Genomic DNA, 26,409 nt, shown 5'->3' with positions numbered 1-26,409 from the left:
AATGATAAACAGTCAGTTTGCTTCACAAACCAACTGACCGATGAGGAACAACAGTTGCAGTTGTTCGGTTTTCCTTTACTCCCTTTACGTGTTTCTTCGTAGTGGTTGCTGGCGCTGATAACTGGTCGTATTTTTTCATATTGACTCAGATTCCTGCACTGATAAGCAGGTAGTAAGACGTTCACCGGGACTAATAGTGTCCCATATAGAAATCTTTTCTATCTTTGTACACACTTATTATTATTATTATGTTAATTAACGACACTTCACACCAGAAGGGTGCATTCGTGTCGGACTTCTACACACTGATTGTAGATCTGAAGCATTTGGTCTTGCTGTAAGCTTTCAACTTTACAACTCTCTAGAGAGGTTATTACACTTCATGAGTCAGTACAAATGGACAAAAGGTTATTACGACCATACATTTCAATGGACCACGGTACTGTTAATATTTGGAGATTACACCAGAGTTTCTTATGGGATCTTTCCAGAAATTTCTTCTAGAGCTCACCTAGATGTTTTTCCGGGATACTACAACGATAAGCTTTGTGAATTCCTACTAAATCAAGAACTTTTTCCTGGATTATTTTACTAGCTCCTCTCAGGATTCCTTTAAGGAACTCCTTCCAGGAACCTGCCATCCTTCCTTAGAGTCCTGGGAGTCTTCCCAAACCTACGTTTGTTTTTTCAGGAAATTTTTCCGAGATTCCATCGGGAACTCTTACCGTGATTCCTGCGGGATCTCTTTCTTGGATTTCTCCGGGACTTCATACCGATACTACTCCGATAATACGTGACTTTTCCGATAATACTCCTAAAACTTCTTATGGGAATTACTACCAGGAACGTGCCTCTGGAGCCGACTGATACCTACCAGGATTGCTTCAATTACTCTTTGCTAGATTCCTCTGGGAATTCATTCTGGATTACTCCATCAAGCTGGTAAGCAATTCCCACTGGAGTTTTTTTTTCATGGTTAACTTCAATAGTTCCTACCACAAAAATATTTATCTCTGAAGACGTTCCAAAAGAAACTATTAGATCTATAAGAAGTACACAAAGAAACTCCTGGACGAATCATGGTAGGAATCTTGAAAACAATTTATGGAGGAAGGCCAAAACTCATGGAGAATTCACGGAAGCCACAAAAGGAATCTCCAACGAAATCCAGGAAGAACTCACGAGAGAACTTCTGAAGGATCTCAAGAAAAATGTTAGATGGAGATCCCTTAGGAATAACAGAAGCAAATACTATAGGTATTCAGGAATAGAATTCTGCAAAAACAACATCTAATCTGAGATTCCTAAACAGGTTCCGTTTGGAAGTCATCCATGATGCATTTCACGCTTAAAGGGGGACGGGGCTTCGTGAAAGTGTGACAAGCAATTGTTTAAGTAGAGTAAAGTGGGGCAAAAGTTCGAGTGGGGCAAGAGTTTCTTTTGAAGTTTTTGAGCTCAATTCAAATTATTTCTTTCGGTTGTCAAGGTTGTTCGATCCCTTTTTTGAAAAAGAGTCTTTCACTCCAAAAATTATGAAAGTTGATCAATATTTTGAGAAGTTATGACAAAATGTTGGTTTTTGATCAAAAAATTGTAACATGCGATGGCCCTTCCAACGCATGGAATGAAATTTTAATGAAATCGAATTCGATATTTTGTTTTGGGGCGTAATTAGGTATATTTTAAAGATGCTCTAGCAAGTATAACTTTTTGCAAAAAAGATTTGGAAGTCGTATTTCACACATAGTGGGGCAAAAGTTCGAATTGTGGGGCAAAAGTTCGAGTCATGTGGCAACTTTAGCACAAATCTAAAATTCTGCAAAATGTACATATTATCTCTAAGAGTGATGGAAATTCTGAGAAAATTCGATTAAAGTTGAAAAAAAAAGTTGTTTGATCTGAATTTGGCGGAAAACTACTAATTTTTGGTGTAGTAAATTTAACCCTGATTTGTGTAAAATCCAAATCGAATTTTAAAGTGTATTCCAGTTTTAACATCAAATATTAAGTGGTTTCAGGTATTCCTATTACCAAAGTGTCAAAATAGTGTGCTACGATTAGCGAAATTCCACATACACTAGATTCGAACTTTTGCCCCAGTGGTGGGGCAAGACTTCGAATAAAACACACACATACAAAAAGTGTTGTAACTTAAAATTAAAATGACATTTGGCGTAACTTTGTTCAGCAAAATTTTAGCTCATGGATGGTAGAATCACCACACGGTATTTATTTATTTTTATCTGCTTCGATTTTTTGAAATAGGTTGAATTTTCAACTAAGGTCGAACTTTTGCCCCACCTTACTCTATAGAAAAAAACCGTGCAAAGGTGGGTGAAGAGATGAATTCTTAATTTTGGCGTGACGTACTTTGTGAATGCTTCTAGGGATTCCTTCAGTAGTTCCTTCAGAAGTTCCTGCTAAGATTCTTCCAGGTGGTCCCTTGCTTTCGTTGTTCTGTTTTCTTATTCTAAGATCGGTCCATGAATTTCACCAACGGTTCGTTCCTGGATTCCACCAGAAGTTCTTTCCAGGATTCCTTCAGGAACTCCTCCCAAAATTTCTGCATGGATTCCTTCTGGGATTCATTCAGAGCTGCTCCAGGAATTCTTCGCGGGATTTTTCCAGGAGTTCCTTCAAAGAATTATTCAGGAGTTTCTTATGGAATTCTGAGATTCAAATATAAATTTCGAGATAACTCCAAGAACTTCTCCTAGATTTCTCTAGGAACATTTTCCGCTATTTCTCTGAGGACTTTTTCTGGGATTTCTCTGTGAACTCTTTCCGGGAATCCTACAGTAACTTTTCCCAGTATTTTTCCAAGATTTTTTTTGGAATGCCTGCCTGTGTTAATTAAATATCTCCTTCCGGGATTCCTATTGGAATTCGTTTTATAATTCCTTCGGGAAATCTTTCCGGAATACCTTTAGAAACTGCTTTCGGTTTTATTTTCTGGATCTCCATCTAGGATTCATCTAGCAGGTCTTCTGGATTTCTCCAGGAGTTCCTTCTGCAATTGTTCAAGATCCTGCTGAACCTCCAGTCTGGAATTCTCCAGATGTTCTTGGGGTGGCAATCCTCCAGGAGTTTATTATGAAATTCTTGCAGTTTTTTGTGGCATGATTTATGAAATTACTGATGGAGTTCCTTCATAAAGAATGTCTCCAACAATTTCCTAAAGAACACTTCGACAATGATTTTTCATAAGAGCCTAACTGACTTGATCGATTTCTCTTCGTCGACTCTCTCTTTCGCTAATAACTTGATCGAAACAAACAAAATCATTATTATTTTTTTTTTCTATAGCAACATGTAGTCGTCTCTTCGCATTTCAACCAAAAAATCTTTGGAAAACTCAATAGACATTCTGATGAAGAGAGCTCGAAAATGTCAGTTAGGCCCAAATGAAAAATCAGTGCCGACTTCATCAGCTTTGTAAGGTTTTTTTTCCTGGACTTACTTCTGGGATTCTTCCAATAGTTCCCATTCCATTTTAACATGAATTTCTTCTGGAAATCTCGCAATCTATTCCTGATAGATTTGCGAAACTCCTGGAGAAATTCCGGAAGGAATCTCTTGAAGTTCCACAGGGATTCTTAGAACAAAGAATCTCAGATTAAGCTCCCTGAGGAATCACAGAAGGAACTCCTAGAGGAGTTTTGGAATACATTTTTGGAGAACCCATGGGAGGAATGACTGAAAGAGCCCTTTGAACATTGCTGGGGTGATCTCAGAAGGAATTTCCGAAGGAATTCTGAAGGAATCTCGGAACAAATTCCTAGAGACATTTCTGAAGGAATTTCTGGTGGAATCGAAGAGCTCTTGGGGGAATCTCATAAATGTGAAAGAAATTACTGTGGAAATCCCGAAGAAGCTCCTGAAGGGATGCCACCAGCAGGTCTCAAATCAGTACAATTATACATTCATGTGAACCCCACATTTTGAATTCAATCAACCAGTGACGAGACTCGCAATGATGTTCTTCTTTTTCTCACGTTTATTAGCATTTCATCTTTCGATCTGTGTTGATTCCATTCGGAACTCCAAGAGTATTTGTATCCTAGAGTGGATAACTGACAAAGAGGAAGATTACAAGTGGTAGTCGAAATACGCGTATCTGTCAAAGAATAAACAAAATAGGGCGGAATTAAAATGTACGAAACTGACCCTCAGTAATCGCCTTTTCTGTGTGGTCACAGATAGTATTCCTGGCGAAATTCGCAATATTTTATTTTTTGGAACAATCCTGGAAGGATTTCCTGAATGAATACCAAAGCAAATTCCTGGAGAAATCCCAGAGGAAACTCCTTGAGGAGTCTCGAATGGACTAATACTGAAGAAGAAGAATCCTAGACAGTAAGGACTGTATCGTTAATTATGAGTACACCTGAAAATTGCTGTATTTAAAAATGTTTTATTTATTTCGTAAATTAAATTCAATTACATTGCTTATTGACCATCAGAAAAGCCCATGACATGATTGTATATTTAATTTTTCGTGGATCTTGCCACCTCTCGCACTTTCTTCTTGGCGTTCTTCAGAAGGTTTTGGACAACCGTTCCGACGATGGTTTTGCTTACGTTGACCCAGTTTTTCTTGAATTTTGTGACGTCCTCTGCTCCTCTATCCTTTTTCCGTACTTTCTCTTTCATCAAAGTTAACTATTTGCGGGCAATTTAGAGGATTCATTGCCTTTTCCACAAATTGAACATTATTTTCTTCATAACTGTCAAAGTTGTCACGCGCGTAGTGGCAAGATGCCAAATCCGGCCAAAGTAATGTAGGACCTTTGTGCTTTCAGATGAGTGGCAGAATAAGTTTCTGGAAACATTTCTTCCGGTATATTTCAACGTTCATACTTGGGACGGTGAAGAAAGGTGACGATTTCATACCACTTTGACAAATTGCTTGCCAAACCAACACATTTTCCCAATTATTTCGCAAAAAATCGATTTCTCCTAATTCGTAACATCCGTGCCATGCTTCACAGTGAAAAACTGCGCCCCTGGAAGTGCCTTGTAGTCCAATTTGACATACGTTTCATCATCCATGATTATGTACATGCAATTTTTGCTCAAAACATCGTCGTACAGTTTTCATGCTCGAGTTTTCACATAATCCGCCAGAATTTTAATGCGTTTTGGACATTTCTGTTTTGGGTAGGTCTTCAGGCAATTACGCTCCTTGGCGCGTTGAACCATACCAACAGCCGTTGCACACTTTTTTGCGTAATCTCTAATGGACACCTCCTATTTTCCTTCAACGATTTTGCAAATTTTGCTGTCCAAATTTGACTAGGATGCACCTGTTTTTTTGCCGCGTCCGGGTAAGTCTTTCAGTGTGTTATGCATACCGAATCGTTTGATAGCATTTGGGACAACAAAAACCCAAACACATTCAATTTTTGCTAATTTTCATAGCGATGATCATTTTTCATTGCAGTCCCTGGTCATAATCGATTTTCGCTTCTTCCCCGTAAACCCTCGCATTGTTCCACTTGAGGAGAAACTTTAACTTTTAATGAAGGATATCGTTTGTTTACAACGTTAGCAACACATAGACACATAGCAGTGGTCAAAATAAGGCATAGTCTTTTTAATACACAGCCTCAAAGGTGTACTCATAATTAACGATACGGTCCTTATTCCTACAAAAAATCTCGGGATTAATTGCTGAAGAAATCTTGGATTGAACTTCAAAAGGAATCGCGCAAGAAATCTCGGGGAATCTCAGGAGAAAGTTCTCAATAAATTTCAGGAGGAACTATGGGAGAAACTCATGAAGGAACTTCTGGAGGAATCTTAGGAAGAGCTCCTAAGAAATCTTAAAAGAAGGAATCCTCAATATCTCAGGATTTCCAAAATGAACTCCGTAAATAACCCACAATCGAACTCCTGGAGATCTCAGAATCTTAAAATGATGTGGGAACTCCTTGAGGCCGCACTTTCCAAACTCGGTTTTCGCGGCGTATCATCCTCTTGCAAGCTCGCTGAAACGAGTAGAAAGAGCGAGCCTGCGACGCGCTGGGGCGCCGCGAAAACCGAGTTTCGAAAGCTCTGCCTTAAGAGACCCCAACACGGGCTCCTGAAATAATCTCAGTAGCAACACTTTGAGTACTCCAGGAAAAAAAATCGAATCGAATCGAATGGATGCTCGGAAGAACTTCTGGAGGAATCACAGAAGAAATATCTCAAAGGATGCCAAAGGGATTTCCTGGATGAAACTTACAGAATTCCTGGAAAAATCTGAGAAGAAACTCCAGGAGAAATTTTGGATCAAATTCGTGGGAAAATCCTGGAAGAAATCTAGGAGGAAAATCTATGAGGAAGCCTGGGATTCCTCGAGACAGATATTCTCTGGGATTTCTCAGGGAGTTTTTTTAGAATTCTCTAGTTTGAGAAATCCTCCAGTTGTACTTCCTGATATTGCTTTAAATGTTCTTTCTGAAATTACTTTTTAGAAGTTTCTTTTGCAATTACTCTTGGAGTTCCTTCTTGAATAGGTTTTTCTGGGATCCCTTTTGTTGGATTTCTTGTTTTTTTAGATTTCTCCCGGAGCTCTTTCTTGGAAACATTCTCCTTATGTTTCTTTTAGGATTACTCCCAAAATTCCTTCAGGGATTCTTGCAGGATTATTTTCTGCGATAGACTAGGAGTTCCATCTAGAAGTCCTAAATGAGTTCCTACTCACATTTCTTTAGAAGTTCCTTCTGAGACTCCTCAAGGAGTTCTTCTTTATTCCTTTATAATTTCTTGAGGAGCTCATTCTGTGATTTCTCTAGAAGTCTCAGAACAAATTCTTTGAGACACCCTGGAATATCCGGATTAATCTCAAAAGGGATTCATCAGAATTTGCAATATTTTTGTTCATATAAAGAAGAAAGTATTGTTAAACTTGTCGAAATTTTGCTAGTAATGGTAAATGTTAAAAATAAAACAAATTAGGGCAATCAAATAGCCTTCGCTGTTATAATTTTGTAACATATTTTATGCTGGTTAGGTAGGTGCATATACAGTCGAATGCTACAAAGAATATAATGACAGCATGCTATACAATAGAGGGGGTTAGTAGCAAAGTGGTGTAAGACCCACTTTCTAGTAAATGAGGTTTAAAGTTTTTTGTTAAATGCATGTATTTTCAATATGAGCCCAATTTTTTCAGACTTCTTGTAATTTTCCTAATTTTCGTAAAAGTAATCATAAAAAAGAACCTGAAAGCTTATGGACTTCACCTTCACACTAAAACCGCTTAGCACCTAAAATGTGTAAGACCTATTCATAAGTGCACAATTTCCAGACTACACTAAAAATGTGTAACAGCTACACATTCACAAATACAGCTCGTACACTCTTCTAGAAATGTCGATATTTTTTTGTTTACTAAGGTCACTAGTAAACCTAGCTAGATTGCCGTACAACATTTTTTGCGAATTTCACAATTTTGCGGAAGCAGGAGCTGTTTTTGTGAATGTGTAAGTGTTACACATTTTTAATGTTGTCTGAAAATTATGCATTTTAGTGCTGAACGGTCTTAGCGTGTTGGCATTCTGTTTAGTATTACATATGCTCGACTTTGTATCAGTGTGCTGTTACTTAAAATACTCAATACTGTGTCATATTAAAATCCAAGTTAAATTGGCACGCATTCGGCACACTCATATACTTAGTCCTTTTTGCTCCAATCCCAACTACGCTACTGCCTGAAAAAGAGGAAGAAAAACAACATTCCTCAACCAGCAGAATCCCCGAACGTGCGGAGACATTTCCAGTGATATAAATAAATTCTATTGGACCCTTGTATGTGAACTCCCATGGTCCTGTTTCCCTGGTCGCTGGTTTTCGAAATGGGTTACCTTGTCATGGTGAGCGAGCGTATATATTTACTACGCAGCCTTATCCTTATAGGTGGTGTAGGTATCTCTGACCTTCCCGCGATGACACTGGTCAAAGCATCGGCAGTCGGTCGGCTGGCTTAGATGATGATAATTTCAATAATCCTTATAGTTTTGGGCTCCGTTTGACTTTTTTTTTCACTCCACTGATCACTCGGTTATGAATAATTTATTATTCACACTTCCACGCCAACTGCTGGATAGCTGGATGATTGCAGGGCACATCCCATTGCATAGTGCAGTAGTTCCTAAAAGGGTGGCTTCGAGAGGAAACGCGAAGCGTGGATAGGTGAGAGATTAGAGCTCAGATGAACACCACCTCCCCGGAGCAAAAAGTGGAAAATAAACAGTCTCGTTCCGCACGGCAGCAAATTCAATTACAGCTGGGTGGTCGACGACGGAAGCAAAATTGACGACGATGATGATGCCACTCTCCAGAGGGATTCCTGCCTCCCACCACCGACCGACAGCCTATGTAAACTAACTGACTCTGACAGATTGAAACACTCGGCAATTAGCCCAATTAGCACTCGACCAGATGACAACACTTTCACTGGCTGGGGTCGTTAGTCTTCACGGTGAACCGATTCTCGTTAGAAGTCTTGACTTACATAACAATGGAGAAATACGCGCGATTAGGACACAGCTTCCGAAATTCTTCCTCGGCCACAGAGAATGCACACGCTGTAAACTTCAAACAATCCAGGAGTTTTTCGCTATTTTACTACACCGACTGCCTATCACATCTGTGCTTCTGCTTTGGAACACCGTGCGAACTCACACAACCAAGCATCCAGCCAGGCAGGAGAGACGGATTTTCCGCCAGAGCATCCGCCAGAGAGCAAGAGAACACGCGAGGTAAAACGGGAAAATAGAGTGCCAATTCTCCTCACACACTTTTCATCTGGTCTTGTTTTTCTGCAGAACATAGGCAAGCAAAATCGAACTTTACCGCACAACTTTCTCCCAATCGTCTACGGTCGACTAACAAGTCCCACATAATTTACGACACTTTTGGCACTAATCCACGACAACCCGTTCCGATAAAGCCCAACAAGTGCACCCGGCTGGACCAAATCTGCGTCCAACTGGTTGAAACGTTGCATTTGTCTAGGCTTCAACAGGGATTTTCCGAGCACAAGGAACGTACGTGTTTACAGTCCGCGGTGACGTCACTCACTGATGCTTGGGCTATCTGAGAGATCGAGCAACAGCAGCATCTGCCAGGAGCATCCTCGAGTTATTTTCATCGCTTTTCCAACCCCCACCCCTTCCCCCATTAAACAGCAGCAATTCCGCACATCTACTAAATACTGCACGCTGCCATACCGAGAAGCATTGCACACATCACAGGAATGTAACCATCGCAGCTAGCCCGTGGCATTCTCTGGCGATGAACGCAGCAAAATCAGTTGGGCGGCACATATGGTTGATGTGAATACCCGGAAAATCTCTCGCACACACAAGCACACGACGGACGACGACGACGCTTGGACAATATTCCTCCGGCACAGCTGAATTCATCCCTTTTTGCTGAGCTCCTTCGAAGCTGGTCTAGCAGCAGCAGCAACGAAGTTTTTTTTTTCTCGTAGCTGAGTTGGCAGCCAAACAGACAGGCAGGAAGCTGCAAAGCTCGCCCTCGGCAGCATAGAGATAGATCTGTATGCGCCATGCAGTCACTCAGTTGCAGTGAAGTGTTTTTGTTAAATTTTACGAACTGGAGACTAGGGGTGGCTCCGTGATGTTAGTAAGCGGCCCAGGGATGGATTCTGGGGGGATACTTAGGTACATTGCGATAGAGACAAATGGTTCTGCATCATTATGCATTTTCTTGGATTCTAAGAACTTCGGAAATCATAGCGTATAATGTAGAGAGCTCATCGTTAACAGTTGATGCTCGTAGGATAATTGAGGGGGTTAGGAGCAAAGGGGTGTAAGACACAAAAACCCACTTTCGAGTAAATGAGGTTTATAATTTTGCAACAATTTTTCATCCCATACAAAATCGACCTGATTGTCTCTGATTTATTGTAATTTTTCTTATCATTATAAAAATAATCTTAAAATGTTCCTAAAAGCTTTTTTTCCTCATCTGTAGAGCCTTTTAACCACTGCGTCCATTATTCAGGAATATTGTGGTATGACCCATATTTAATTTGGTGCTAGTCGAGTATCCTGTCACAATTGAGCTGTGATGGGCAATGGTTGATGTAACACCTGATCCCAACTAGGCACAACTCGTTTTATAAAGTTTATTACCCTGTTGAGATTACTTCTCCAAATTTCCAAGGGCTCTAGAAACCCTTTACCAAACATCGCCAATCTGTGATGGTACAGAACTCCGCAGTTGCAGAGTAAATGCTCGGCAGTTTCGTTTTCCGTTTGACAGAAAAGACACTCGGAGGATTGGATTTTTACAATCTTACTTAGATGATATTTACTCGGGCAGTGGTCAGTCATCAGACCAGTAATTACCCTGAGATCTCTTTTGTTTAGATTCAGTATGGACCTGGCTTTTTCTGCAATGGGTTTTATGAACCTTTTTGCTTGCTTGGATGTATCCGTGGCATTCTAATTAGATTCTACCGTGGACATTTCCCAAGTTTTTAGTTTCATCCGAAGAGCACACTCAGGAACTCCACAGAAAGTTTCAGGGCCTACAAAGCTTGATGTCGCACCCTGTCTAGCTAAATTGTCGGCGTTTTCATTTCCCAGAATTCCACAATGACCGGGCACCCAGTATAAAGTTACCTCGTTCCTACTGGCCAATTGCTTCAGAGAAATAATGCCATGGGAAAAAAGGCCATGGGTGCTTTAGGTGGTATCTGCACAGATTCGGACACGCAGGCTCCCCCGCATGTCCGGAGTGTGCAGACTGCGACGAGACCGCGGAGCATGTGCTCTTTGAATGTCCACGTTTCGTGGAGCAAAGGTCGAGTATGCAGGAGGTATGCGGTAGAGATATCACGCCTGACAACATTGTTGAAAGGATGTGTATGGGGGCGGACAAGTGGGACTCCGTTACTTCCACGGTTTCTCGAATCGTACTTGAACTACAGAGTAAATGGCGAGCCGAACAACAGCTAGTTGAGTTGGCCCCCCTTCCCCATCCAGGAGCTTGAGTTCAACGGGTAGTCTAAGTACTAGCCAGGACCCGAGCCTCCAGGGGAGAGTGAACAACTTAAGGCGGTAGCTGGTGGAACGCTTACTATTAGAGTGTACTCATGTACGGTCCCCCCTTCTCGAAGTCATCCCTAACGGGCGTACCGCGAAGGTAAGGAAGAGAGAGAATGAGTTTTTAGTGGGTCGATCCCCACATCACCCGAGGAACCACCTCTTGGGTATCTGTTGCAGATTTTCTCATTCTATAAAAAAAAAAAAAGAGACATAATGCATTCCCACACTAACTTTGATTGACACGTGAAAGCTTTTAGCGCATTTAGAGCCGCCTGACTGTCCGAAAAAATACAGATCTTGGCAAACCTATAATTTCTTTTCAGATAAATGTTGGCTCACTCTAGAATGGCTTGAACTTCCGCTTGAAATATAGTGGGACTGCATCCCATTGGTATAGCCTTACTGATACCAGGGCCAAAAACACCAGCTTCAGTATTTTCTCCCATCTTGGACTCATCAGTATAAAATACAATAGAACCTGGACGTAAACTTGGCCCTCCAGCATCCCAAACATAGCGACATGGTTTCACCACTTTGAAGGGAACATCATAGTTGGCCTTCGTTATCATCTAATCTTCTACTGTTTTTTGCCCATGTTAAATTTGAAGTCTTTGATGACCCTCAAATGTCAAGCAAGATCCCCGTCTAGAACTTTATTGTAATGTATAAACTGCAGGGCACTTTTTTCCGCTTGTAGTTTAACAAATTGATGCAATGGCAGTAAACTAAGAAGGGCATCCAAAGCAACTGATGGAGTGCTTTTCATTGCTCCTGTCATAGATATACAAGCAAGTCTTTGTGGCTTACTTAGCTTCTTTTGACAGGTTACCTCATTTGTTTTGGGCCACCAAACAAGTGAAGCATAAGTAATCTTAGACCGGACTATTGCAGCATAGATCCAGTGAATCATGTTAGGTCTAAGACCCCAGGTTTTTCCTAAGGCTTTGCTGCAGACCCAAAGGGCATTGGTACCCTTGGTTAAAACATTGTTTAAATGAGAATTCCAATTCAGTCTTTTGTCCAAAGTTACCCCAACATATTTTACTTATTCTGAAAACTGAATTTGAACTCCATCTAAAGAACGTTCACTAAGATTTATTTTTAACCTTCTAGTAAAAGGTACAATTACAGTTTTTGAAGGGTTTACGTTTAATCCCTCCTCTCGGCACCATTTGATGGTAACATTCAACGCAGATTGTAGCCGGCTAGATATCGTGTCATCATATTTTTCACGTATCAGAATATAATAGCTACATCATCTGCGTATCCAATAACCTCAAAGCCTTAATTGATGAGTTTTTTAAGGAGTTCGTCCACTACCAAAGACCACAATAAGGGCGATAGTACTCTTCCTCGAGGACAGCCCTTCACAGATCTTATTGATAGTTGCGCACCTCCAAGAACGGAAGAGATCTCTCGATCTCTAAGCATCGATATTATCCATTTAATAATGCATTTATCCAAGTCCCTTGCTTCCATTGCTGAATGAATTGAGCTGTAGGATGCGTTATCGTAAAAGCTTGAAGTCTAACAATTTTTTTGATATGTTCAGCTCAAAATCGACAAAATGGTAACTTACACCCTTTTGCATCTGGGTCCCTCAATTGCTACTGGGCAACTATAAAGAGAATTTCAGATTGGTTCCAGAGAGGTTTCAAGGCGTTACAAGGCGTTTAAAGTGATTTCAGGGTGTTTTAGAACGCCCTTTATAATCTTCAAAGTCCCCAGAGACAAGCCTGTATTCAAGTAAGGTGCTTTGGAGGTAAACCCTCCCATTGCTGATATTCTATACACTGTGTGCCTCTCCACCCTTTGCCAGAATTAGGAAAAAAAACCCTTTCTTATCGCCTTTTCTGTCCACGGGCCTGCCCAGAGACCTCCTAAAATGTCGCTGAAATCGATTGATATTCCCTGAAACGCCCTTGAAACTTCCTAAGCCATCCGAAAACACCTCTGGAACGGCCCGGAAACTCCCTGAAGCTATATGGAACCCCTCTGAAGCCACCTGAAACACCCCTGGAATGCCTCTGCAACTTCTGGAACGAGCCTTCTGAGAACTCCCGAAAGCCCGTTTCATATTGGATGACTAATTTCTGCCGCCAATTGCCGAGAATGGCTTGCGCCGTGACAATAGAAATACACCAGAAATTTAATGGCGCTGTAGTCACTTTTCCTGTATGACGACGGTAATGGTACCGCGTAACAAAATAAAAACTTCGTAAAAAGCGTGTTATGTATTTAAAAAAAAAACGTCTTTAAAGAACCGTGGTATTTAAATAAAATCGTGTAAAAAAGTCAAAGTAGATAGCATAGCATAGCACAGCACGTATACTTGTACAAATCATGGATGGAGTTGCAAAGATGAGTATAGGTATCCATTGCATATCTATTGCAGATTTCGCTACTATCATAGACCCACTCATCTCTGCACTCCTGGCCAAGTCCTTGCAGGCATTTTTTTTTATAAATCTTATCATCAACTTAGAAAACGTCCAGAACTGAAACAACTTCCAATAGATGATAGGATGGTGAAAATAGCGAATAGTCAAAAGATGTATGGACATGAATATAACAACATAATAGACAAATAAGTAATCGGAAAGGTCTGATCAATATCTGTCTCGTCGGACGATCGCGCTTACGCCTTGCTATCTTCCTATTCCTACAGCAATTGTTTGGATAGAGATCAATCAATTGGAGACAAATCTTGAGCAGTCAAATGGATCTGCGATGCCGTTTCCTCGATGGCTTTGTCCAAGCTGGGAAGTTTTTTCATAACCGAAGCGCCAAAGTTCTCCATAGCGTCTGATAGTTTGATTTTCAAAATTGACTGAAAAAAACTGAAGCATGAAAAATTTTCGCATTCACTTCCAACACGGCTTACTTTGATCATTATAGTAAAAAAGTCACGGTAGATGTAGAAAAAAAAATAGGTTTCAGGGGTTCCAGGTTATTTCGGGAGCGTTTCCAGGGGTTACATGGCGTATCAGGAAGGTTTCAGAGGCATTTGAATAGATTTCAGGTAGTTACTGCAGGATGTATCTGGAAGGTATCAGAGGCGATTTAGGGGGTTCCACAGGGTTCTAGAGGGATTTTATGATGTTTCAGGGGGCTTTTAGGGTCGTTTCAAGAGGCTACAGGGCGTTTCAAAGAGGGTTCAAAGGCGCTCAAGGAGGGGGCGCTTAGGGGCTTCTGGGACATCATTCCAGAATATTTGAGCATTTAGGATCATTTCAATGCGTTTCAGGGCGTTTCAAGGGGTTACAGAACGTTTCAGGGAGGTTTCAGATGCGTTTCAGGGGGTTTAAGATGTTACAGGTGGGCTTTTAGTTACAGAATATTTAAGGATAGTTTTAGAGTTGTTTGGATAATTTCAAGGGGCTTCAAGAGGTTCCCTGATGTTTCAGGTGTTTTTTAGGGGCGTTTCAAGGCACCCACTGAAAATCTCCCAGAACTCTCTGAGTTCCCGTTGGACATCCTGTAATATACCTGAGTCCCATCCTTGGAGACACCACTTTGACGCTATGGTAACGTCTTTGAATCCCGCCGAAAAACCTCTGAAACTTCCTAAGAGCCTAAAAAAAGTGTCTGAAACATCCTTGGAATGTCCTGTAACCCTTTTAAAAAGCCTTGGAGCGCCTCTAAAGCCTTCCTGAAACATCCTGGAACTCCCACATACCCCTGAAATCTCCTCATGCGCCTCTGAATCATCCTTGAAACTAGACTTTCGTCCATACAATATTATTAAAATGTGTATGAACCATAGGCTTTGGCCAAACCACCCCTCCCCCCGTCCCTTTTTCGAGTCTATCTTCGTAGTTTATGGACAGGCCTTTAAAAACTCCCCTAAAAGGGGAACCTCTGGTATCCTGGAACCTCTATTAAATTTTCTACATCCACCGTGACTTGACTTCTATTAAAATTTTTTAAATAACGCGTTTTTTTTTCTAAATAACGCGTTTGTTTTTTTAATAACACGGTTTTTTACAATGTTATTTTGAAATAACGCGATATTTTTCGACGTTTTTTTAACAACATGGTTCTTCCTTTATACGGACCGCGTAAACAGTGAAGAAAAAAAAAAACTTTATGGATAACACATATGGAAGGGATGCGGTGTCTGATGGTTTGAGGCCATCAAATCAGTCACCAAGCGTTTCTATTCATTTCTTAAAACTCATTGGGAGCACCTGGTTGATATCCAGCAAGCAAGAAGTACCAGAAATCATCTATATGCACAGGGAATTTTTTTTGTAATTTTTATAACGGGAATATAAAAAAAAAACTTATTCTTCGCTTTTAATCAAAAGGTTTCAGGGGGTTCATGGGAATTTCTGGGGGTTTGAGGAGGGTTCCAGGCCGAATGATTTTCACATGTTTTCAGGGACGCTTCAATGGGTTTCAAGAGTTTTTGGGAGGGGTCTTAAGAGTTTAAGAGCGTTCAGGAGTCTTTCAAAGGGGTTACGTCAAATTCTGGAACATTTCAATAGAATGAAATACCTTGAAGACTCACTGAAATCCTCCTTTAGAATCCCTGAAACGTACCTGAGGCCTCGAGATACTCCCTGAAACAATCATTAACCTCCACGTTTCCCTGAAACGCCCCTGAAACCCTCTGGAATGTTCTTGAAACCATTGGAGCCCCCTGAAGCACCCATGGTCCCCTTGAAACCTCATGAAAGTTCCCTGAGACCCCTTGAAGTGCCCTTGAGACCCCCAGGAGCCCTCTAGGACATCCTGAATTGCTCATGGAACCTGCTGAGAGCCCTTGAGACCCCCTAAAGTGCCATGAAACTCCCTGTAGCGCTCCGGAAAACCTGTGGAACCCCTCTGAAACGCCCATGAGAACCCCTGAAACTGCCTGAAATGACCCTGAACTCTCTTGGTACCTTCTGAGACCTCCTGAAACGCCCCTATAACCCCTTGAAATCCTTGAGCTCCGCTGAAAAGCCCCTGAAAATCCCCTGTAGGACTCATGAGACCTCTTATCTTAGAGATTGCCCTCTAAAACCGTCTGAAACGTCCTGTTACTTCCATGACACCCCCTTGAACCACCAGAAAAGTCCATGAGATCCCCGGAACACCCCTTAGGCCCCCAGAAGAATCTATGACAAAAGGTCAAAGGGCAAAAGGCCGAAGGACAAAAGATCGAATGAACAAAAGATCGAAGTGACAAAATATCGAATGGGGCAAAAGGTCGAATGAACAAAAGGTTGAATGGACAAAAGGTCGACTGGACAAAAGGTTGAAAAGAGTAAAAAGATTAAATAGACTAAAGACAAATTGGAAGACATGAAAAATTGATCAGAATTTGACAGGAAAACGACGGTTAAAAAATAGAACCAGTGATACCAAAATTATTCAACAATTTCAAAACAATCATTATTGGAAGATAGGAAAGTGTCTACTGAAACTTGCAATAGCTTATATGCAGCAATTTATTACCACATTGCTATTCGAAATAGATGCCCATAAATGATGGAAAATAATGTTATTCATTAAGATTGAATATGGAGAACAGTATTCCTGGAAAGAACAGCCTATGAGTTGAAGAAATATGAATGATAGATCGGAATATTGTCATTTGAAACTCCAATCATTACAGAGATTAAATAAAACCAAACAATCCATAGATTAGAAAAGGACAAATCTCTGGGTATTATAGGGTGATCCGTGAAGTACGTCACGCTTATAGGGGGAGGGGGGTTTGCAAAAGTGTAACAAGCAATATATTTAGCATAGGACCGGAAGAAGGGGATCGAAAATTCTCAATTTTTGGCGTTACGCCTGTATGAGCAAACAAAATGAAATTGTTTACTTATACAGTTTAATTATTAGGATCTACCTATCAATCCAAGAGTGGATGCTCACTAAGCAGAAGCAGCCAATGAATATTTCTGCAGTACAGTTGGAAAGAACAGCTGTTGAAAAGAAGAAGGCAAAACATTCTGATTGAAAAATAAGTCCCTAAGGAGTCAATAATTATTTCAGTAACAAAAGTTAAAAGAAGGAAAAATTCCTGAACAAATAATCAAACTAAATCACCATTAAATAAATACAACATTAACACAACTAGAAAGAACAGCCTATAAACAAAAGCAGGAAAAAATTTCTATAGAATGTTAGTGGCTGAAATGGATATGATTTCTGTAACAGCACTGCATGTTTCTCTCACAGAGCGGCACCAAAGACTCCTCAAAAAAGTTTTGTCAAATAAGCGAGACATACCAGCTGGTAAATTGGTCTACTAAAATTTGTGTTCATTCGACCTTTTGTCCCATTCGACCCTTAGGCTTCAACCTTATGTCCTTCGACCATTTGTCCTTCGACCTTCTGTCCCAAAGCCTCCCAGAAGCATATCACATAACCTCTGGAATTCCCTGCTTGGCACAAAAAAGCGCATAAAAAGAGGATTTATGTAGTGTATCAATAACATTATTCGGGTTTGCACAGTCTGCATGCTAACAGTAAGGCAAAACACAACACATTAAAACCTCTTTTTATGCATGTTATTTTTATGCAATTTTAGTTTATGCACCTTATTGTGCCCTACATAAAAAATAGTAAAAGCTACTCAGAACCAACATAATTTAACAATGACGGTAACTATTGCAACGGTGGCCAACATGTGTTTATAGGGGAGAGCAAAGGAAGGTTGTAGGGGCTTCCCGGGGCGTTTCGGGGGTCCCAAGGGGTTTCAACGGGGTACCAGTAGAAAGTTTGAGGGAGTTTTCGAAAGCATTCGGGGGTTTCCGAGAGTCTCACGTTCGTTACATGGAGTCCTAGTGGGTCTTAAGGGGGTTTCGGAGGTATTTCAGCAAGTCTCAGAGCATTTTTGGTGGAATTCAGAGGCATTACGCAGGCGTTTTTGAGAGTTTCGGAAGGTCTCAGATGCGTTACAAATGGGTCCGAGGTGGTTTTAGGGGAATTTTAGAGGCATTTCAGGAAGTTTCAGAGCATTTTCAACAGCATTCTTAGGCGTTACGGAAGCGTTACGGAGGAGATTTCGGGGTTTCGCAAAAGTGTATGTGCGTTGCATGGGTTCCGAGCGGGTTTTAGGGGGATTCCGGAGTTATTTCACGAAATTTCAGGAGCTTTCAGAGGCTTTGCGGAGGAATTTCAAATGGTGTTGGAGTGGCTCAGGTGCGTTACATGGGCTTCATTTCAGTTTTAGGGTGATATCGGAGACATTTTAGGAAGTTTCAGAGGATTTCCAAAGCCCATCATAATACTTTTTGAAGTGTCTAGAAACACCCTTGAAACCTCTGTAATCCCATTGAATCGCTCATGAAATCATCATAATCAATTTAAAATGCCTCTGAAAGCCCGTTGGAGGCCTTTAATAGGCTTCAGAAACCCCATGAAATGCACCTAAAACCCCTTTAAACGCCCCTGACATGCTATCAAACGCCACTAAAACCTCTAGGAACGCCATTAAAGTGTTCCTGAAACGCTTTAGCTTTGCCACTCAGATAACAATCAAGTGTTATGCATGTAAGATGGTATATAAAGCATTGATATTAAACCCATTCATGACAGTAGTCTGATCGTTATTGTTAGCGAATGGTGCATATTGTGAATGGCACACAATTAAACGTGCCATAATAAATACAAAATTTCCCATAAATAATTCGAATAGTCCCAGTGAAGAAACAGGGGTGTAATCAGTAATAAATTACAAAAGTTCCATAAACAAATAAAAAAATGCATAAATAAATCAAAAGTTTCAATAATAGCTTGAGCTTGATTGACCGCCCGTGGATGCTACTCCAGTATCGCCAGACCAGCTACACTCACACGAGGACCAATGAGATAACTGCCGGGGACTAGCAGGCATCTTCAGTGTGTGAGCGTTGGTGATCTTCTATTTTTAGGCGACAATGGCGCCTGCCACGTCAGGTTGCAGGTCAATGTGGGGAAGGGGTAAGGAAGTGATGATTGCAATCGTTTGTATCCACATCTGGCCGAATATACCTCTGCGCCAGCACAAATTCATGCGGATGTTGGAGTGTTGGTGGGAATTGGTTGGCAGAAGGTTCACACATTGGTGTGTGGATACCAGAGGAAGGTGATAGAATTGTGTGTTTTTATTATTTTGAAGATGTGCGGCACAGCTCGCTTGATTGCATAACTTGTAGGCGTTTTCTAATAGGATTGTGACACTGTGCTGTGAAAGTTTGGAAGGAAGGGAAACGGCTTTTTCAACCCGTTTCTGTTCTAGCGACGGCTATGAACATGTTTATATACATGAGTTGTATATGTAGAGAGCGAGAAAGTATATAGAAAGATACAAAGTAGGAGGAAAGGGACGGGCCAGGGATTGAACCCAGGACCTTCTGCATATAAATCAGAAGCGGTAGCCACTAGACCACCAAGCCCGTCTTCAATAAATAATTGATTTTCGAGCAAAAAAGTCAAAAATGCAATGAATAAATCAACTGTTGCAATAAAAAAGGCCATTTTTCCCACCAAATAACTTCGAATGTTCCATAAATAAATCCGATTTTTCCATAATAAATTAGAAAATTCACAATAAAAAAATATCGAAAAAGCAATAAAAAATTCAAAAAATGCAATAAAAAATGACTAAATTACCCATGAAAAACAAATGCAGGAAAGTATGAGGCAGTGAAATGCTAAATCGCACTTATATGACTGTAACGACTGAAAAGCCTGCCTAACTATGATTGTAATTTACCGAGCAATCGCTTGCTGTCCGAACTCGCTATCGCTCGTCGGACCTAAAAAAGGGATAACATCTATGTTTGCATTATACCGGGCAAATTCTTGGATCTGTGGTTTGCCTAGAACCGAAACGATGCAGTTGCGGTGAATCGGATATCGGAAACTTCGGCGGCCTTCTGCCGCCTCAGTTCCTCAATCCTCTATGGGGCTGTCCATAAACCACGTGGTCATTTTTTTGGGACTTTTCAACCCCCCCCCCCCCGCGCGGGGTCATTAGTCCATACAAAAATTTTTATTTGTCCATACAAAATGGTTATTGGCCGAACCCCCCCCCCCCCCCTTAATGACCACGTGGTTTATGGACAGCCCCTATGCGGCTTCGCCGCAAAGTCTATGCATTTTTTTGGCTCAAAATGCATTAACGTTTATTGCTCGTTTTTTGACATTTATTGGTAATTTACTTTTTCGTTTATTGAACTTTTTGAATTATTTATTGCTTTTTCGATATTTTTTATTGTGAATTTTCTATGGAAATTTGAATTTATTATGAATTTATTATGGAAAAATCGGATTTATTTATGGAAAATTCGAATTTATTTGGTGGGAAAAATGGCTTTTTTTATTGCAACAGTTGATTTATTCATTGCATTTTTGACTTTTTTAATTGCTCGAAAATCAATTATTTATGGGAACTTTTGATTTATTTATGCATTTTTTCATTTGTTTTTGGAAATTTTGTAATTTATTACTGCTTACACCCCTGTTTCTTCACTGGGACTTTTGGAATTATTTATGAAGAATGATCACTTTCTTATGAGTCGTTTATATTTTAGCCATTGTGAATTCATGGAAATGTGGTGATTTACCAATGTGAATTATATTTGACTAGTAGTGATCAATATACGTAATCATGCATGCTAGTAATGTAATTATGACATCAAAAATGTATTTCTTAGTTTATTTAGAAATAAATTAAAACAAATGATTGTTTCCCAACTAACATTTTTACTGGATGAAAGCTTAAGCGAGCTTTTTCTGAATACGTTTGCTACATAAGCTCTTATGCAGCTACTTTCATTAGTAGGGTTATGCTTAATCCACCTGCAACCGAGCACGGAAAGAATGTGATGGATAATGCGCAGGAAAGCATGGGTCGGTCCAATATGCAGAGGTTTTATGCAACAGAAAATATCCGCCTGGCATGTTGCTCTAGACAAATAATGACCAGGAGGAAGAATCACTAGAATGATTTGGCAAATGATGAACGAAGGTGTTCCAAGAAACAAACTTGATGACGATTTTAGAAACATGGAATGAGAAAACACTGTATGAATAACCCGGTTAACTCCTAAACTACCAAGGGTCCAAAAAAAGTCGGAAGTCCAACTTTGACAAGGCATTTCTCGGCCGTTTTTCAACCGATTTCAAAACTTTTTTTTGCGATGCAACCGGACAGGTTTCAAGATCATCGTCCATATAAAAAAATATAAAATAGATGCGTCTACCCAAAGTTATTAAGCAAAAGGCACTTCCTAGTTTTTTTGAGGGCTCATTTTTTGCGCACATTGATCAATAAAACAAAATTTAAAGCGATGACATATAGTTTTTTTGACTCTAAAACATGCGTACAGCTGGAGTGAACATGTTTATGCAAAATTAGTGCTTTTTCAGTACACTGATAATTTACCTTACTTAAAAAACTGCTAAAATACCCTATTTTTCACATAAAATAAGCAATAAATCAAAATTCAAAGCGATGACATATAGTTTTTTTGGTCTTAAATTGTTCGTAGGATTGTACTCGACATTTTTGATGAACAATGAAAATGTTCTAATTACACTCTTATTTTGTTTTACCCGGAAAACTACGAAAATTCCATACTTTTTACACAAAGTAGTCAACAAAACTAAATTTAAAACGATAACATGTAGTTTTTTAGCCTTGAAATGTTCGTAGCAGTTTGGGGGACATACTTGAAGAATAATAGTGATGTTTTCATTACACTCAAATTTTGATTCACTCAAAAATCAACGAAAGTACCACATTTTTCACGCAAAGTGCTTAACAAAAATAATGCAAAGTAGTTTTTTACCTTTAAATTATTCGTGAAAGCGTACTGGACGTTCTTGATGAGTAATAGTGATGTTTTCATGACACATTTAATTTATTTTACTCGAAAAGCTACAAAAATACCATAATTTTCATACAAGACAGTCAATAAAACAAAATTGAAAGCCATAACATGTAGTTGTATGGCCTTAAATTTTCCATTACAATGTTCTGGACCTGTTTTTGATCAAATGTTGATGTTTACATTACACAAATATTTTGTTTTATAAAAAAAATGTACGAAAATACCACAAAAAAGCGAATAAGCCAAAATTTAAAGTAATGATATGTAGTTATTCAACTTTGAATTTATCGTAGTAGTTTAGTGAATTTATTTGAACAATCCTAGTGATTTTTTTTATTACACTCATATTTTATTTCACTCGGAATACTAGGAAAATACCACATTTTTCACACAAAGTAGTCAACAAATAAAAATATAAGGCAATGCATTCTGGTTTTTTGGCTTGAATTTTTTTCGTGAAATGACGAACGTTGAACAATTATACCGCCTTCATGACACTCTTAATTCATTTTACCAAACAAGTTTTTAAAATACCATATTTTTCTTACAAAATAGTCAATAAAACAAAATTTGTACTAGACATGTATTTGGTAAAATTTTGATGTTCACATCACATCCACGTTTTGTTTTACTAAAAAATCACGAATGTGCCATATTTTTCACACAAAATAGCCAATAACACAAAATTCAAAACAGATTTCTATTACTGACTTTTTTGTACCAGTTTCAGGTTATCTACTACCTGAAAAAAAAAAAACAAGGCAAACCGAAAATTCACCAGGGATTTTTTAAATTTGTTTTTATTTGAGTCCATTTGCGTCTCCTGAACATGCAGTAGCAATCACCAAAATATAAACGGAAATCCCGTGTAAATGAAAAAAAGTTACGAACTTAACTGGTTTCCAAAGTTAAGGTTAGGTTATGTGTCTTTATTAGAGAGATTTTCAGCCTTCTTTCATTCCTGTTTCTTGGGATTCCTTTTCTAATTCCTCTCGGAGATTCTTTCGTATTCCTATCGACGTTTTTACCCTAGATTCAAACAGTTCTTTCCGGAAAAATTATTGGAGAATATTGCAGGATTTCTGAAATCCAAATATTGTCTCCTGAAGGTTTTTATGAGAATCCTATAGATTTTCTTCCAGAGGTTTTCTCGTATTTGCTCTTAGAGCCTCTCGTTGGATTTTTCCTCCTGCGTTTTGCCCAAACAAATTTTCGTGGAATTTATTCTCTTTTCTCCGGGAATATGTCGTAGAATTTCTCTTAGAGTTTCTCTCGGAATTTCTCTTGAAGGTTTTCCGCGATTTCTTCCGGTATTCCTCTTGGTACTTCTCCATGAGATTTTTCCGGGATTTCTAAGGTTTTTACAGAAACTATTGCTGGGGTTTCAACTGAGGCTCCTACCGGATTTTAAAGGTATTTTTCACGAGTTTTCTGAAGGAATTGCTTCTGGGATTTCTCCCGAAGTTTTAAGAAATTTCAATGAGTTTTTTCTGGAATTTCTCCCCGGATTTCTACAGAAGTTACATCCGGGATATTTTATAGATGTTCTTGCGAGAGTTTTTTTTAAGTTTCACCTGAGATTACTCTTGGAGTTTGTGCTCTAGAAGCTAAATTACAGAGCTCCAAACTTAAGCATTTTGTATGAAAATCGGTCAATGCGTCCAGTACTGTACTTTTCTAGAAGTGTTTCTCGGAAAACCTCCTGCCTGAGATAACCTACAAAATTCATTGTTAAATAACCGGAGACATGTCGGAATGAATCCACGTGATTTTTGCGAGAAATTATGCAATGAGGAACGCGAGAGAAACTTCGGAAGAAATCCTGAGAAGAACTGGGAAATCTCGGAAAAAAAGCTCTGGTAGGAAATATTTAGAAAATTCATGAAAGAACTCTGAAAATTTCTATGAGAAATCCCGGGAGAAACTCCGGATAAAAACCAGCGAAGAAATTCAGGAGAAATATCGGAAAACTCTTTGGCAGAAATTCCAGAAGTAATTATCGGAAATCTCTAAAAATATCGAAAAAAAAACACGGAAGGAACTATTAATGGGAGCAAATAAAAGAAAAACACTTTGCATGGGAACTAGGATGGAAACTTGAGAGAACTGGAGAAAGCCAGAAAAAAAAACTTCGAAAATACTCCAGGAAAAAAAAATAAGAGATTCCTGAAAAAATATGATAATATTCTAAATGAGCCTTGGGGAAATTTATCAAGCAATCGCTAGAGGAATTTCTGATGAAAACCCAAAGAAATAATACACGGAAACATTTCAAAAGTTTTCTAAAAGAATTCCTCGAGAAATAGGACCCCTAAATAAATTCCGCATGAATCCTTGATGTTTTTGAAAATATCCCGGAAGGAATCTCTGGGAATATTTTGAAAGATTTTCGAAAAGAACCCGCGACAAAATATTTTGAAAGAATCTTTGAAAGATATCAAAAATATAAATGCACCTTTTGGGAAATTTCCGAAAAACAAATGTATATAGAAGAGTTTCTGATGCAATACCGTAAAACGGGGTAGCTTTGATAGTTTTTCAGCAAATTTCCCTAATATTATTCCATGTATTTTTCCTGATTTAATAATTTTAAAACAAATGCTGGTGTCTCAGTTATAATTGCAATGTAAGGATTGAACAGTTTTAATTGTTTTGGGTGATCAATATTATTTTTTCATATGAGCGAGAATCACATTTTCATTTTGGAGAAACTTTGATAGTGCTCTGACAAACATATTAAATCCCAAAAAATATTACAGATTGCAACGCAAAGAGTATCAGCATGATGGGAAAAGCCCTATGAAACATATTAGGTTAATTTATTGAATCAAAACATGAAGTATTTTATAAAATTATAAATAACAAATTGAGTCAGTACTCCACCTGAGTGAAAATCTCAGTGCTTTTAGCTATCAAAAATAATTATCTGTGTAAAAATATATTTTTTTTACGGTACATCAACATGTGACTATATGCTGCGCATAGTAAGTTCTCTTTATTTGAGTTGTTTTTGATTTTTTATAAACAAATTTAGAAAACAACGAGTGTAATTGAAAGATCACTATTGTTTATCAAACTAGTCTAGTACTTTTTACATATAATTTCATGGCAAAAAAAAGCTATAATGCATTTACTCCAATTTTTATTTGATGACTACTTTGTGTGCAAAATGTGGTGTTTTCCTAGTATTTTGAGTGATATAAAATATGAGTGTAATAAAAACATCACTAGGATTGTTCAAATAAATCCACTTAACTACTACGATAAATTCAAAGTTGATAAACTACATATCATTGCTTTAAATTTTGGCTTATTCGCTTTTTTTGTGGTATTTTCGTACATTTTTTTATAAAACAAAATATTTGTGTAATGTAAACATCAACATTTGATCAAAAACAGGTCCAGAACATTGTAACGGAAAATTTAAGGCCATACAACTACATGTTATGGCTTTCAATTTTGTTTTATTGACTGTTTTGTATAAAAATTATAATATTTTTGTAGCTTTTCGAGTAAAATAAATTAAGTTTGTCATGAAAACGTCACTATTACTCATCAAGAACGTCCAGTACGCTTTCACGAATAATTTAAAGGTAAAAAACTACTTTGCATTATTTTTGTTAAGCACTTTGCGTGAAAAATGTGGCACTTTCGTTGATTTTTGAGTGAATCAAAATTTGAGTGTAATGAAAACATCACTATTATTCTTCAAGTATGTCCCCCAAACTGCAACGAACATTTCACGGCTAAAAAACTACATGTTATCATTTTAAATTTAGTTTTGTTGACTACTTTGTGTAAAAAGTATGGAATTTTCGTAGTTTTCCAGGTAAAACAAAATAAGAGTGTAATTAGAACATTTTCATTGTTCATAAAAAATGTCGAGTACAATCCTACGAACAATTTAAGACCAAAAAAACTATATGTCATCGCTTTGAATTTTGATTTATTGCTTATTTTATGTAAAAAATAGGGTATTTTAGCAGTTTTTTAAGTAAGGTAAATTATCAGTGTACTGAAAAAGCACTAATTTTGCATAAACATGTTCACTCCAGCTGTACGCATGTTTTAGAGTCAAAAAAACTATATGTCATCGCTTTAAATTTTGTTTTAGTGATCAATGTGCGCAAAAAAATGAGCCCTCAAAAAAAACTAGGAAGTGCCTTTTGCTTAATAACTTTGGGTAGACGCATCTATTTTATATTTTTTTAAATGGACGATGATCTTGAAACCTGTCCGGTTCCATCGCAAAAAAAAGTTTTGAAATCGGTTGAAAAAAGGCCGAGAAACGCCTTGTCAAAGTTGGACTTCCGACTTTTTTTGGACCCTTGGTAGTTCGCGGGAGTTTTTACCCCCTCGGTAGTTTAAGTGTTAAGTGTTAAACTTAGTGCGGAAGCGAGCCAGTGCATTAATCAATACTCCATTTTTTTATAAATACATGTGAGGACGAACGGTTGTCCACTAGTTGGCTGGATGGGTATATATGGCTAGAGTTGCTAACTAAATACAGAGAGATTCCA

The 26,409-nt window shown here is 38.7% G+C and overlaps 1 protein-coding gene and 1 long non-coding RNA gene across 9 annotated transcripts in view; one reads left to right on the top strand and one right to left on the bottom strand.

Moving 5' to 3' along the window:
* LOC109409200 (uncharacterized) overlaps nt 1-26,409 on the bottom strand; it is a 504,613-nt gene that overhangs the window by 466,296 nt on the left and 11,908 nt on the right. The window contains exon 1 of one of the 8 annotated variants that reach the window (XM_062849692.1): nt 7,854-9,658. The exons of the other annotated variants lie outside the window; for them this stretch is intronic. The gene's annotated coding sequence lies outside the window, so the exon portion shown is untranslated. Of the gene's footprint in view, nt 1-7,853; nt 9,659-26,409 lie in introns of those variants that run through there. 8 annotated transcript variants of the gene reach the window in all.
* The window catches only part of LOC134287603 (uncharacterized), a 197,170-nt gene continuing 195,886 nt past the window's right edge, over nt 25,126-26,409 (top strand). The window contains exon 1 of the long non-coding RNA XR_009997398.1: nt 25,126-25,482. This is a non-coding gene — a long non-coding RNA (uncharacterized LOC134287603). The remainder of the gene's footprint in view (nt 25,483-26,409) is intronic.

This window comes from Aedes albopictus, chromosome 2 (assembly GCF_035046485.1).
Source record: "Aedes albopictus strain Foshan chromosome 2, AalbF5, whole genome shotgun sequence".
NCBI classification, from domain to species: domain Eukaryota; kingdom Metazoa; phylum Arthropoda; class Insecta; order Diptera; family Culicidae; genus Aedes; species Aedes albopictus.
The sequence above is the reverse complement of the archived record's forward strand: the minus strand, read 5'-3'. Positions and strand labels throughout refer to the sequence as shown.